This window comes from Rousettus aegyptiacus, unplaced genomic scaffold (genome assembly GCF_014176215.1).
Source record: "Rousettus aegyptiacus isolate mRouAeg1 unplaced genomic scaffold, mRouAeg1.p scaffold_m13_p_8, whole genome shotgun sequence".
In the NCBI taxonomy this organism is placed as follows: Eukaryota; Metazoa; Chordata; class Mammalia; order Chiroptera; family Pteropodidae; genus Rousettus; species Rousettus aegyptiacus.
In genome coordinates, this window is record NW_023416311.1 from 54,244,336 (window position 1) to 54,259,306 (window position 14,971).

At 38.9% G+C, this 14,971-nt stretch overlaps 1 long non-coding RNA gene across 1 annotated transcript in view; it reads right to left on the minus strand.

Moving 5' to 3' along the window:
- Nucleotides 1-1,068: 1,068 nt before the first annotated feature.
- The window catches only part of LOC107518286, a 68,306-nt gene continuing 54,403 nt past the window's right edge, over nucleotides 1,069-14,971 (minus strand). The window contains exons 2-3 of the long non-coding RNA XR_001598810.2: nucleotides 5,668-5,815; nucleotides 1,069-1,231 (exon numbers count right to left, since the gene is read on the minus strand). This is a non-coding gene — a long non-coding RNA (uncharacterized LOC107518286). The remainder of the gene's footprint in view (nucleotides 1,232-5,667; nucleotides 5,816-14,971) is intronic.

A 14,971-nucleotide genomic window follows, 5' to 3' on the forward strand; every position in this document is an offset into this window, starting at 1 on the left:
GGTGGCCAGAGCCCTGACTCCCTCAGCCTCAAGGAAGCTTTAACACCTCTCTGCAATTCAGATGGATCCAATTCTGCTTTCTCCAAACTTTGGAACTCCCTTTCTCTTTCCGATGTTTTGCTGCAATTGCTTTCATGAACTTATGCCTTGAAAACAAAGGTTTGTCTTACTGGAGGCTGGTTTTACCTGCAAAGTACCTAGTAATTTCTGCTTTTGGCTCCATAACACAAGAGCCTGTCCATGGGAACAAAAGGCTTAGCTACCTTTTCAGAATTGGGGAAGAACATCTATAAACGACAGTGAAAATGAAGCATGAATTAAATTATCAATAGGCTGTCTTGTCACTCTCGGTCTGGGTGGCACAAGCAATACAATAATCTATTCTTCCTCCAGCATCAGTGATTGGGGTATTATAGGGGTGGCCAAATGGTTTTGCCACTTTTCACGAAAATGAATTTAAGTGCAAAAAGATGCACATAATGCAGTGAAGATACAAATAAAAAAACTTTAAAAAGAGAGAAAGAGAAAGAAAGGATTAGAAAGTAAGATGAAGCTAAGTGTCCAGTATATTAAAAATCATGCCATAAAATCCTATACACTTTCTAGATAAAGTTGGGTCCCAAATTTGATTATAAACTTTCAGTCAATGAGAAATGGGAAACAATATCTTTACATAACTGACAGCATCCAAAGGGTTAAAAACAAACGAGCTGCTACTAATCTGACTAAACAAGCCTAGCCCAGAATTTTGTTCACATTCAGAGGGGCCATGTGGTGGAGGAAGTGAACTACCAGTTATAGAGTGTCTGCTTGGGGCCAGGCACTACCCCCATAGTTTCTAATTTAATATCCAAACAACTCTGTTCTATCTTAATACAAATCCCGTGGACTTTACATTGTCCTTTGCTTCTCTTCAGAAGAAAAAGGTCATGTATACTTTGCTGTCTGCTGAGTACTTAGTACAAAACAAAGGTTGATTCTCATGGTTTATCAATAATTTATAGAGTAATCTTCGATAAGATTTAAATAAAAAAAGTTTATCCAAGATTATTGATACTCACAGCCACTCTTTAAGACTACAATAAAGTCCATCGATCCTTGCTGTTGGACAAAACTTCTCAGGATGGTTGGTTGGCTCAACACAAAGCTTCCTGATATCACTAAGAATCCCTTCTCTAGAGCTTTGTAACAATTAGAACATCTTGGCCATGGGATGCTGTCCACCGGTGTTCTGTGAGGAATTAGATTTTATAGAGAAAAACCAGTGTTATTTCAACTGATTCCAACCCTTGAGACAATCCACCTGACAGCTTAAATATACAGTTTAAGGTAAATTTGATTAAATGTCTATTGACAGATGCATGAGTGTACGCTGAAATAGGACTGGGGTATAATTTGGGTTCTGTAGCTTTTAGTTATGACTCACTAAGCCTCCTATCCCATGACCAAACTTATACCCTTTAATATATCTCTTTTCTCTTTTAGTTAGCTAATGTGGATTCTGTTATTTGCAACTCAGAACCCCAATGATATAACATCTGTAGAGGAGAAAGAGGTAAAGGAATAAGATTCTTGTAGATATTATCCTATAATTAAATACTAGCTTAATTGTGTATAGGTACTAGAAATACACATTGTTGCCCTAATGTTATTCTTCAATTCTATCTTTATTACCTTATTTAGATTTGAAGCACCTCAAAAACAAGGACTTCACCTTCTCATCAGAGAATAGTATTTAAAAACATGTGCTCTGCTGCTGGATTGCCTGATATGAACCCTGGCTTCGCCATTTTCTAGCTGTGTGACCTTGGGTAAGCTACTTAACTTCTTTGTGCCTCAGTTTCTTTATTGGTAAAATGATGATGATATTTGTATTTCCTTGTTAGTGTTCAGATTCAATGTGATAATAAAGGGCTCATCACAGTCCCTGCAATGTGATGAAGACTTAATAAAGACCAGCTGTCATTATCACCATATCATAACCATACAGAACTTGCCATAATGACAGTGGCAGATAACCAGTGTGAACAAAAGGAGTGAAAGAGTAGATGAAAATCACCTTCGATTCTGTAGTATTTTAGTAGCTGATGAAACACACCCTTCTCATCCTCTAAATTTTGGGGTTTTCCCTGAAGATTTTTCTTGCTCACTGATGGAGCAATGGCAAGCACAGAAATATTTTAGACTGTCAACTCGATTTAACACCCTCCAGCTATACAACTCACTCTAGCCATACTAATTGCCAGCTCCATTTATATATCCTTCCCAAATCTCCTCTATATCTGATTTCACTCAAAAATCATTACAGGCAGTGTTTATGCAAGTCTCCATGGTGACAATCCATTTTCTGGTCTCCACGGTGACACTTGCAAACACTTATAACCTCTCAAATTCATTTTGTTTGTTTATTTGAAATGTCTACTGATTTATCAGCGTAAGCCATGCATAACAACACAAATCTACATCTTTCCAGGAATAAAAAGAAAGGAGAGACTGGGAAGAGAATGAAGTGAAATAATATTTAGGTATCTCTCATATGGGAATAAGACTTTACGAAATGTATGGGAAAACCGAAACTAATTTGCAAGTTGTCTTTAATGGTAGAATGACTAGAATCTTAGTAAAAACAAAGATATGTGGGATAAATATCATTTAGTCAATAATCAGAAGACCCAAATCTAGACTAATCTTAGGATGACCAACTATCTCAGGACTGAGGGGTTTCCTGGCACATGAGACTTTTAGTGTTAAAATCAGGACAACTCTAGGCTTCCTAATTTTCTTCACATCATCAAAGGGCTGGATAAAGTCATTGCTGTGGCTCCTTCCAGATTGAATGTTTTGTGATTCTACAAAGTAGAGATGAATGTTTTCCCCAGGAACACCCAAGTTCACTGTGAGGATAGTATATCATGCTGCATTTCCCAATTATAAATGCATATTGGAAGTAAAAGTGCATGCCTTTTAGAGCTGACTATGCTTAAATGCGATGGTCAAGCAACTGGTCAAGTCGTAACCTCATATGCATTTTTCTTAGTTGGGTTGTTACCCCACATTTTAACTAACGAAGAAAATCTGTCTGGCATAGTGAGTGATAGGGAGTTACATTTATATTTCGAAGCAACTGCATCATTTAGGGTACATCAATCACCCTGCCATTGCAAAACACCTCTAACCACCTACAAGGAACTCACTGGCATAAAGACTTCTGCACGCTCCCAATTCTGCCTAAGAAATGAGAATGGATGATAAAATATGCCAGGTCAACTTATCTCTTTGCCTCATAGAAAGAGAAAAAACAACATGCTAAAAATACAGGAAATTATTAATAACATGTTATTATTTATTTTCACATAACTGGAAGGTTCACAATGTTATTCAGGAGTGTGGGAGATCAGTGAGCTGGGCAGAGATGTTTTGAACAGAAGCAATGTATTGATGTTTTCATTTCGGTTCACAGCATTTGTATGTCTCTTGCAACAGTTTCTATGTTAAAAAAAAAAATTGCTTTTTTTTAACAGAATTTTTTTTTTAAAGAATATGAACAACATGCTTTTTTTTCTTCCCCGTAACGCGTGTTTACCATGTCAGGAGAGGCTTCCTTTCTCATAGATCATTCTTCTATAATTGGTGACTATGATGTGAAGCTCACCAACACAGTTTCATCATCAACAGGCATGGGTGTATACTGCAGGTTTATCTATCTGTCTGTCTGCCTGTCTAGCTTTATCTGTCTATCTTGAGGAATACTTACTTATAAAACAACAATTATATAGAGAAAGACTAAAGAAAAAAGACCCCTTAAGAATAAGGATTGTTCTTGGAAATACTTCAGATTTGTCTCTGTTTATTCCAATTCTATTTTCCCTAAAACTTTTTAAAAATTAATTTTACTGATTTTTCTTCACTACTGTAAAATTAATCCAATGTTAATTCTCTTCTGTAGCAGGGTGGTGTCTGCTATCACTTTCAATTTCTTTTTCTTCCTTATTCTTGCCCTTGAAGGGGAGGGTACATCTTCTAGAACATGCAGACACTGAAGTTATATTATGAGCAGTGATCAGTATTATCAAAGAGAGCTTTGTTTATCTTATTCAGGTGCTGCATACTGAAAGATTTAAAAATTTATCTTTTAGGGGGTGGAAACAGGGACTTGCTGGCCCTGATCACAAGGGAAGCACAGATGCCCTGAGGAGAGGGCAGAAAGTACAAAGGGGAAGAGAATTTCCAGGGTAAACCCGTGGTTAATTCTGTATGGTCTGAAAGGAAACCTCCATGGGAATGATAAATGAATATTTGAACCATCTTCTAGACTCTTTGCATGTTTGTGATCACCTGTGAATAGATTTGGGTTCATTCTTATAATCGATTATACTTTACAAATGTGGAAGGGGGTGGCATTGTTGAACAATCATACAGGAACTGGCCACCCAGATGAAATAAACCAGGACCACTGTACTACTGCAGACGAACTAAATGCAGACCCCACCTGAGCTATTGGTGTGCTTGGTGTATCCTCATGGAGAGGGACATCAAGGGGACAGAGTGATCAAGCACTGAAATACACTCTGTGGGGCTGTAAGATGAGAACACAGATGATGTTTCAGTAGAAAACTGGAACTATGCTTTAATGTGAAGTTTTAACTGTATGACTCCACAAAAGATTTCCTACAGAAGATGTTGCAGGAATGGGGACTATGAACCTTTGTGTTACCCAATACAGAATTAAAGAAGGTTGCATTAGTCCTAGGGCAGAATGGAAAATGTGCAAATGAAATGCTGGAATTGGTGGGAGGACTTGTCCCCATCAGATCTGGCCTCCTATCTCCAGCACATTCATTTCTGATTCAAGGAGTAGGAAAGCAATGAAGCTTGTGCTCCAGAGCAGCAGGTCCCAGATAGCACAAGCTGATGATATCTGTGGAGGCTGTAGGTCAAGTGCCAAGGAAGATTATTAACTGTTGATTGAACACATTTAGGAAATGCTCTAGGAATGGAGTCCTCATGGAACAGAAAGCATAGAAAGATTGTGATGAAATGAGAGTCCCACCCTCTACTTTGTCCATGGGGCAAAAGCTGAGAAAAAGGGTGCACAATGAATTGTCTGCTTGCTCCATGGTGAATCTTTGACAGAGATGTGATTGGCCAGCAAAAAAAAGGTGAGAGACCTTTCATTTTTATTTTCTTAAATTGGTACAGAAGATTCAGGAAAGGGTCAAATCTAGCTAGCAGAAGCCATAAATGGCAAGGATCTGCTGGCCTAACTGCAACATCAATAGGCTTTAGGTCTTGGAGGTCTCCCTCTGCTGTCCTCATGAATTCCGAGGGGAAATATAACAGTCAGACATAGTGTTCAGCTAGGAGAAACAAAGATTGCTTCCTTCCTGTAAAATTCAGTGACTACATCATTCAGAGTCCAGTCAGAAAACAGAAACCAGTCAACATATTTCAAAATGAGGTCATTTCATACAGGAATTTGTTATGCAGATGGTGAAAGAGGTAAGAAGCCAAACAGGGTTCAGTGAGGAATCTGTTGTCTAGCAACTGGAGAAAGCCCCTGCCACCACCAGATGAAGATGATACTGGACCCCTGAAGCTGGGACCACTTGGCAGAAGATGGAGTTTCCTCGTAGAGAGAAGGCTGTCTGGTGTAAGTCAGTCACTCACCCATTGCCGGAGTCTCCCCTGAAGCAGAGGAAAGAAGAAGCACTCTGGCTTTTCCCCTCCTCGTGTCTTTCAGTGTTCAATCAGGGCCTCCCATTAGTTGATTCTTTCTGAAGAGCAGCAGGCAAGAGGGCCTGGGAAATATCATTCCCTGAAAAACAGAGAATTGGGAAGAGCAGGAGTGGGTCTAGGAGAAAATGGAAATGTTAGTTGCACTACAGTTTAGACAAATTGGGGAGTTTTCCTTCTCACGCAAGGGAAGTCTGGAAGTAATCTGTCCCAAGCTAGTATGGTGGCTCTAAGACATTAGCAGAAAGCCAAGCTTCTTTCACTCCACCATTCTTAGTGTGTAGCTTTTAGTGTTAACATTGCTTTATGGTCTCAAATGACTACTTTGGCTCCAGTCATCACATTGTCCTTTCAAGCAGGAAGCAGGATAGTTGGACAGAATATAAAGAGCATTCCAGAAACCTTGCTCCAAGACTAACACTTATATCTAACTTTTGAGCTGCCAGTGATCTAGGCTTTAAAAATGTTGTTTTCATCTGGTCAAATTATCAGGCATTCTGCCTTTAAGGAAAGGGAAGATTGGATACTGCACAAACCAGACAGTCTCACAGATTAAAAAAAAAAAAAAAAAGACAGGCATTTAAGAGAGCACAAAACAGAACAGGGTGGCTGTGCAGCATTTCGGATACGAGCCCAAGTCTCCTGATATAGAGAAATCTAAGGAAGAAGAAGGAGGAGGGGGAGTGCTAGGAGAGGCACGGGGATACTAGTTTATATAGCCCTGCTTGAACTTGGGTAGAAACCTGTGGAATGTATTAAACATTGAGTATAGTTTTGATCGACTACAGGTAACAGAATATCTTCTCAGCTATTTAGATATATAAAAGAAATATCACTCACTTATTCATTCATACTTACATTTATTCATTTGCTTACTATGTCAGCTAGTACTCTGGCAAGAGCTGCTCTACATACTGGGGTCACAGAGGTGAACAGAGAGAGTCATGTATGTTCTAATCAAACTTACAGTTCTTCTGTTAGGCTCCTTAATCTCTGGCCCAGAGCTTGGAAATGAATAACCTGTGAGCCACACATATGATTTATTTTCCCTATAAAGTGCTAATGGAGTATTTAAAATTTTTTATATTAATCAATAGGCATTATGAGTTAAATAGTGTCCCCCTTGAAAAATATATGTTGAAGTCCAAACTCCTTATACCTTGGAATGTGACCTTTCTTGGAAAGAGGGTCATTGCACATGTAATTAGTTAAGATGAGGTCAATTGGTAGGACGGGTCCTTAATTCAATGACTAGTGTCCTTATAAAAAGAAAAGAAGGGACAGAGACCTATGAAGGAATCATACTGTGTGACAACAGAGACTCAGATTGGAGTGATGCAGCTGCAAGTGGAGGAATGGCAAGAACTGTTGGCCGATACCAGAAGCTAAGAAGCAGCAAGAAGGGATCCTCCCCAGAGTCTCATAGGAAGCATGGCTCTGCTGACATCTTGATTTTGGACTTCTAGCCTGTAGACTGTGAGAGAATCAATTTCTATTTTTTTTTTTTAAGTCGCACAGTTTGTGGTACTTGGTTACAGCAGTCTTAGAAAACTAAACATCTTTAAAAAGACTGGGGAGGGGGAGACATTTTAAAATACACATTCAGTTTCTCTTGGAATAGAGCAAATCTGGCAACACTGCACCCAAATCTTACATGACAATAATGGTAGAGATGAGTAATCACTATATTTTCCAGTTATATCACTCAACTGGTTTACTTTTCCATGGCTCTTTCAGGAATTTGTTTTTGTACCCCACTGCTTTGTTTTCTGCCTCTGGCCACAGCTTTGCCCAATGGACTTGACCCCTGAATTCTATGTTGTCAGAAGCCAACAAGTCTTTTCCCAAATTTCAGTGGAGATTTTTCTGCCAATCCTATTTAATATTGCTACCCTCACTCTACTGCCTGCTTTATTTTCCTCCACGGCACTCTATCATCTCTCTTTCTCTCTCTCTCTCTCTCTCATCTATCTATATATCTAGCATCTATCTATCTCTAATCTATCTACATATTTTAGCTTCTTTACCTTTTATCATCTATCTCCTCTACAAGAATATACCTTCTCCAAGGGCAGGCATTTGTCTGTTTTGTTCACTGTGGTAACTCCAATGTCTAGAGCAGTGCCTTGCTTTTGAATAAAAAAAAAAAAAATTAGGATGATTAGGTTGGAATAAATCCCAGAAATCAACTAATTCAATCTCAAACTTTTTTTTTAACCATGGAAGAAACTAACCAAGGCCCAGAGAGGGGACATAATTTGACAAAGGTCATACAATCAATTAGTAGCTGAGTGAATCAGGATCAGAAGCAGGTTTTCTGCCCTCCCCGCTTCTCCCGAGTCCAGTGATAGTTCTGAGGTTCCAGGCTGCCTCCCTGCTCGCATTCACAGTGTTTGGATCTTAAGTATAGAAGTATCAAAATAATAGAGAAATGGTAGCCTTTATGCATTTTATATAATTATTTATCTACCTAATGCTTAAACACAACTGAAAAAAAAAAAAACCCTTAGTTTACATTTCTGATATCTGAAAAGGTGACAGGAGATTTACTGCCCCATTCACGATTATTTGTAATAAGGTTTAATTGCTATGGTTTAGTAAATAATACTTTTTTTCATTTCAGCTTTAGAAAAGAACACGGCTAATTTCTTGATAGCTATATTCTGTGTCTCTTGTTAATGTGGTAGTAAAAAAATAAAACTACATTCCCACCCACAAGGTTTGAAATATAATATAATGCTAGAAGGCCAAACGATGTGCTTTTTTTGTTGTTGTTAATTAACCCACCCGACCTTTATAGGAAGGTTCAGTCTAGTAGTTGAATAGAAAATACCAAATACCAAGTCAAAATGTCAGTCGTTATGCATTCAGTACAAATGTAATGAGAATCTACTATGTGCCAGATCTTTCTGATGACTGAAACCAGATAAAGTATCTACCCTGTAGAGCTTATGTTCTAGAGCCATATTTTACAAAGTTGCCTAATGGTAGCAGTCTCCTTGGGGTGGGAGGCACTGATAAAACATGCAGATTTCTAATTTCTACCCTAGACTTACAGAATCAGAGTCTCAGGGAAAGAATCAAGAATCAAGCATTCAAGTTCATTTTTATCAAGCAAGTTTCAGAAACAGTTGTAATGGAAGTTACTGATATAGATCAAGTATTTATACTAATACATATATAATTTTCAAAATGAGTGCTATAGAAACAGTGATTGTTCATTGACTATTGAGCACTTAATATGTGCCAAATACTGCTTAAATTTCTAGGGATATAGCAGTAGACAAAATCAATAAGATCCCTGCCCTTTACCCAGTTTTCATTCTAGTGAGGGAAACAGACAATGAGCACACACTCAAATGAAATAGTTTCAGGTGGTTGTAAGTGCCATTCCCTTTTGGGAATGTTTCCAGTACCCAAAGGAAGAGAAGTGCGAGTGAATGAAAAATGCTTCCCTGCTGCTCCAGGGGCCAGGCCTCAGGGAACGGAGAAGTACTCAGATAAGTCTGGGCTGATTTCAGAGCAAAAGTCTTAATCTGTCCTTTTCTAGGTCTTTTATGGAATGATTATGTGCTTCTCAGAGAAGTCCAGAGGTTAGCGCTATCCACTAGATCCAGCAAGTCCCTGGGAGAAGAAAATGGGCTGAGAAAAGTGCTTAAAAGATGTACTGAAGGTCCTCTCAGCTCTGTTGATTCTCTATGGCTTTCTCCTGGAGTGTAGGGGAGCTAGAAGTTCCCACATGTCTTGAGATGAGGAGGTGGCATGTGGAAAGAGCTGAGGGTATCGGTTGGTAAACTCACTAGACAAGACAGGTGTCTGTGAAAGGGGCAATGTGGCTTTGTAGCTGATAGCCACCATGTGGATTACCCAAGCCAGGGGCCTACTGGGAATCACAGCCAGGCCTCAGGACATCAGTAGCACTAGCAGTAGCAGAGGTGAGAGACAAATGGGCAAGAGGAAACCATGGGGCTTCAACCATGACTGGCTAACCTGATGCAGTTACATAAGTTATAGACCTCTTCATAGACATCATCTCTGAGGGCCCAGAGATGATAATGCCATAAGGCTCTGACTCTGTACCTCTCCCCACTGCAACAGAATATACTTGCTGTCTTTCTAAGGCACTATCTTGGGAAAGAGGGCAGAGGGACTGTTTTAGGTTAGAATTTTTTTTTTTTAATTTTGAATATTTTCAAACAAATACAAGAATACAATAATATAATGAGCCCGCATATATCTCATTCATATTATAGATTTTTGTCACCATATTTCCTCTATAATATAATCCTCTTTTTTGAAAAAATATATTTTATAGCAAATCCCAGATAACACATCATTTCTACGGACTTCAGCAGGCATGTTAAGAAATACAGATAGTTTCTAGCGTTATCGCACTGCTATTATCACACCTTAAACAATGAATAATCATTTCTTGGATTATTTCATATACAATCTATTTTAAATGTTTTTGATTGTTTCAAATTGCCATTTTCAGTTGGCTTGTTTGAACTGAGATTTAATCAAGGGTGACATGCTGCATTTGGTTATGTCTTTTAAGTGTCTCTATCTAGAGCAGTCCCCCTGCAATCACCCAGAGTAGGAATTTAAGAAAAACACAATCAACTGGAAAAAATAATTCAACTTATCCTATTTTTCTCATGTGAGTCTGAAAGTAACATTTTGACCCAGTACAACAATAAGAAGCATTAATAATCATGGAGAATCTCACCCAAATGGAAGGTAACTTTAGGAAATCTTCCTGGGTGAAGTATATTTGCTGAAAAGCAGCTAGAATCTATTAGAGCAAAGGGTCTTATTCAGGGACTATTTTATGCACTGTTTCCACAGGCTATTAATGGACATGGCCCTCAATTTTTCACTTGCAGTCCTATAAACCCTGCAGGACTCATTATCAGCAGCACCTACTCTGACTCACAGACTATTAAAGCTTATTGAGAAATAACTTGAACTTCCCAGAAGACTAATTTACGTCAGCAAGCAGAAACATAATCACAGCCATAAATCTTAAAACCATCCATGAGTACATATGGTTTAAAAAAAAAAAATTCAGTAGTCTTTTGTTACTTTCAACCAAAAGAGGACTTTCATTTTTTCCTTTAAAAAAATCCACAATATCTTAAAAGCCATTCAACTTTATTATTGTTCCTTTCCTGCTACTGTTCAGATAACATCATGCAGATTATGGCTGAAGAACCAAAGTTCCTTGGTGGCTTCTCTTTGTTCTGTTTTATAGGTTGTTGGGAAACCAGAGAATAAATATTACAAAAGCAAACAACAGAATTTAGACCATAGTACAAGTATAGAGAAAGCCCTATAACAAAAAAAGCATTATCAGTCTTTATTCGTATTAATTCTCATTTTTAGAAATTGATTTCGTTCTCTCTTACTAGTTTATTGGTTAATTGCTACAAAAATGCCTCTGGGAATGACTCCTAAAATTGGTGATTAAAACAATCTCTCCCCCTAGCTAATCAAGCTCATTCCTTTTCATGCTCACAGTAATATTTTTCTGGCCAGTGTCTGGCCAAAGATGGATTATTTATAGCAGAAACACCAGAGCTCAAAGCATCCTGCCTACCTTTTGTTGTCAAGGTAACAACTTAAATTTTCCCCTTTTCCTTAAAAGGTCAGATTTCTGATGATATGAGTCACAGAGCTCAGGGGGATTTTAAAAATTGAGATAGCACTTTCTCAAAGACAAATTAAAAATCAAGGCTTTATAAACATTAAGACCATTTAAAATTAGATTTAAACTACCAGGTAGTTTACAGTAATTGACCAGCCACCTCCGTGGCTGTGCTTTGAGGAAGTTTGTGTCAGTGACCTCTCCATTTTCGGAGCCCTCTTCCAAGGACGGCAACCCTCTCAGCTGCTTACTGAATCTGTCATTTGTCAACGATAATTGCTATATCTTACTTGCATGAGGTGTAAGAGATTATTTAAAATTTTTTTCTTGAAATTTCATGTTTAAAAATTTCTAAAACTGCAATGGGGAAGGATATTTTGGAATTCACTTTCAAAGGGAATTTTTGACTGATACTATTGTAAGCATATCTATTAACTAATTTAATTCTCCAAACAGCACTCTAAAGTAGAAAATATTATCACCTCAAATCCTTTTTGTACAAAGAGTGTGAGACTCAGATTAGATGAGCAATTTAACTCAGGTCACGGGACAAATAAAAGCAGAAGTTGATCCTAACAATTTAATTAATAAGTCTACACTCTAATTGGCTCTGCAAGAACTCTTTTTTAGGAGCTCACATCTTCATTGAGATACAGGAAGGCCCTAAGGTAGCCTCCTTTGTAGGAAGAATGGTGGAGGGGAGGAGGACTGTGTAACTTCTTTTTCATTGGACCCTCCAACTCTTACGATGTCCCCGCCCTTACGTAGCCACCCCGACTCCCACTCCTATCTCGCACTGTCCAGTAAAGGCATCTATGGGCTTTAGAGTGAATTTCTCTTTTCCAAGCTGCATTCTCACAATCACATATCAGGAGGAGGAGGGTTGAATAAAGTTCCAGAAACTCATCTTCCAGGTCCCTTAAAACCCAGCTTGATGGCTCCAATTTTAAAGTGTGGTGAATTCGGTATACTTTGAGTCCCAGTCATGGCAGTCGGAAATCTATTTGCAGTCATAGCTGCCTTTACTTTACTAAGCACATACTATATGCCAGAGACTCTGAATGAATTATCTTTCATCTCCACAACATCCTTGTGAGAGACTGCAAATCCCAGGAAGGGACTAAGGGTTAGGGCAGCAAAGGAAGTTACCCAAAGTCACATAACTGGGAAGCGAGCGGTAGAGAAAGGATTAGAACTCAGGTCTACTCTCAAGTCTATTTTCCTTTCACAGTATAATTTTCTCCTTATTTTAATAATAAATTAGGAATACAAATAGTTCAGTACCTCAATCCACCTTCTTCAAAGAGAGCTCTGAAAACATAGTTTTGAAAATTTAGGTGCATAATGGTAGGGCTTTGTGAAATGGACTGGCTTCTTTGAACTGACCATAAACAATAATTGTGAAAAAAAAGTGGATTTTTTTTATAAGATAGATAATCTTGTGTAAAAACATAGCTTACAATAAGTTTTGGATGCTGTAAGCTGGATTCTCACAATTCCTGGAAGACCCAGCTCATTCCTGACAATAAACTTTGCATCATTGGCTTAGGGAGGACAGGATGAGGAATATAGGGTATCTTTCCACATGAGAAAAATAACCACTGCCCTATCTCTTCTCCCTAAAGTCAAAAGTAACCACTGCTTTTCGCAGCATCTTCAGTCTTCAGTAATCAGAGAGATCACGAACACTAAGGAGCTTCAGCAAAACATTCTTTTGCTTCTCTCTATATACACAGATACACAATGAGATTCATTCTAATTTACAAAAGACTGTTTGATCCTAGGAACATCTGACTCATATGTGTTTAAGATCTGCATAACCACAAATAAAATTTGACTGGATGTACCAATTTTTATATCAAAGAAAAAATTGTTATAAATTTGTGGGTTATTGCACAGATTTGGATGAGCCTCAGCAGAAATCACATTGCCTTCTAGGCAGAAGGTCTGTAATTAGTTAAAGCCTGATACAGCTAAGTAGAAAACGAATTACATTTATTTAGCTTATGTGCCCTACCCCTGCCAGCCCCTCCTCCTTGCCTTCAGGTGGCTGGCTCCTTCTCATCCTCAGTTCTTAGCTCAGCGAGCCCCTCTGACCATGCTAATAATGGCAGGGACATCTTATTATTCTCTCTCCCTAGAGTCTGGTTTCTCCCTGCCATCACCATCACCACCTTCAGAGAATCCTGGTCATAATTTCCAATTACATATTTATTTGTTTGCATATTTATGGTCTGCCTACTCAATAAGTTGTATGCTTTTGTGAGAGCAGAGGCTGTATCCATTCTAATACTAACATCAAGGAGTTTGGTTCCTGGCCAAAAACCTGTGTGATTTTTCAGGCCAATCTTATGTATTTACAAAGGCTGTACCTGGCAGGTCAGATGGAATAAAGCTGCCCTCACCATACCAGACTTGGTGCACAGCCAGGCATCGCAACCTCTGAAGGGTGTTGCAGTCAGGGACTCAGGCCTCCCTGACAGTTCCTGCTCTTACGCATATCCACATATCCGTATTCTTAGCAAGGCGATCTCCATTTGGAGATCTCTTTGTCGGAGCCTGTAACTAGAAGCCTTCTCAAGTGCTTTGCCGAGACTGGATAATGAGGAGAGGTGGAGAGAAAACTTGAAGACTTTTTTCTCCACTCTACTCAATACTGAGTACTTTTTCACTTTTAGCTCTTCCCCCTCTTCCCTCACCTCTCTCCCACCTGTAAGCCCCCAAGGTCATAAAATGGCAGGATTCATTTGACCAGGACTCCCTTCATAGTGAGACAATTCTCCAGGTCTGTGCTGATCCATCTAACCCTGAGAGGTGTTATTCCATGGAGGAAAATAGAACAGTGGGAAAATTGGTGCTTTCTCTAGTGCCATTACTATCACAGTAAGTGACCAAAGTCTTGACCGTTTCATTTTGACTTGTCTTAATCAGCTACTGATACCTGGTAGCTCAGCTTAGCTCTTGACAAACATATAGTAGGCACTTAGTAAATATTAAACAAAAGATTGAATGAATGAATGAATGAATGAATGAATAATCTCTCCAGGTATTATGCTATAAACATTCATGAAATACCTATTATGTGCCTGGCACTGTTCTAGGCTCCTGAGAGACATACAAAGATTCCCTTCCATCAAAGAGCTCACATTATAAGCATCTTATCATTATCCCAGTTAATCCTCATAGCAACCCTGCCAGGTAAAAATTGAACATTATAAAGGTTAATCATTTGCTTAAGGTCATAAAACTTGTAAGTAGCAGAACCACAATTGGAAAATCTCTTCTTTCTCTGGGATCACGGCCTTGTGCCCTCCCAAACAACCAGGGCAAAGTCTAGCTTCTCCTCTGATCCCAGGGATCCAAAATCCACAGTTACAAAAAGATCAGGGAAATCCTGGCCTGTCACTTCGCAGGCTCCAGACGGCTAGCGGAAGGAGCCTCAGAGCCCGTAAGATGCCCTCAGAGCCCTTAATGAAGTGCCCTCTCACAGCTTCTACTCCACTGGTGGCTGTAGAGATGGCAAGACCTGTGCATCCATGATCCTCTGCTCCTGCTCCTTCAGAAGGAGAAATCTACAAGTGGCACCTAATT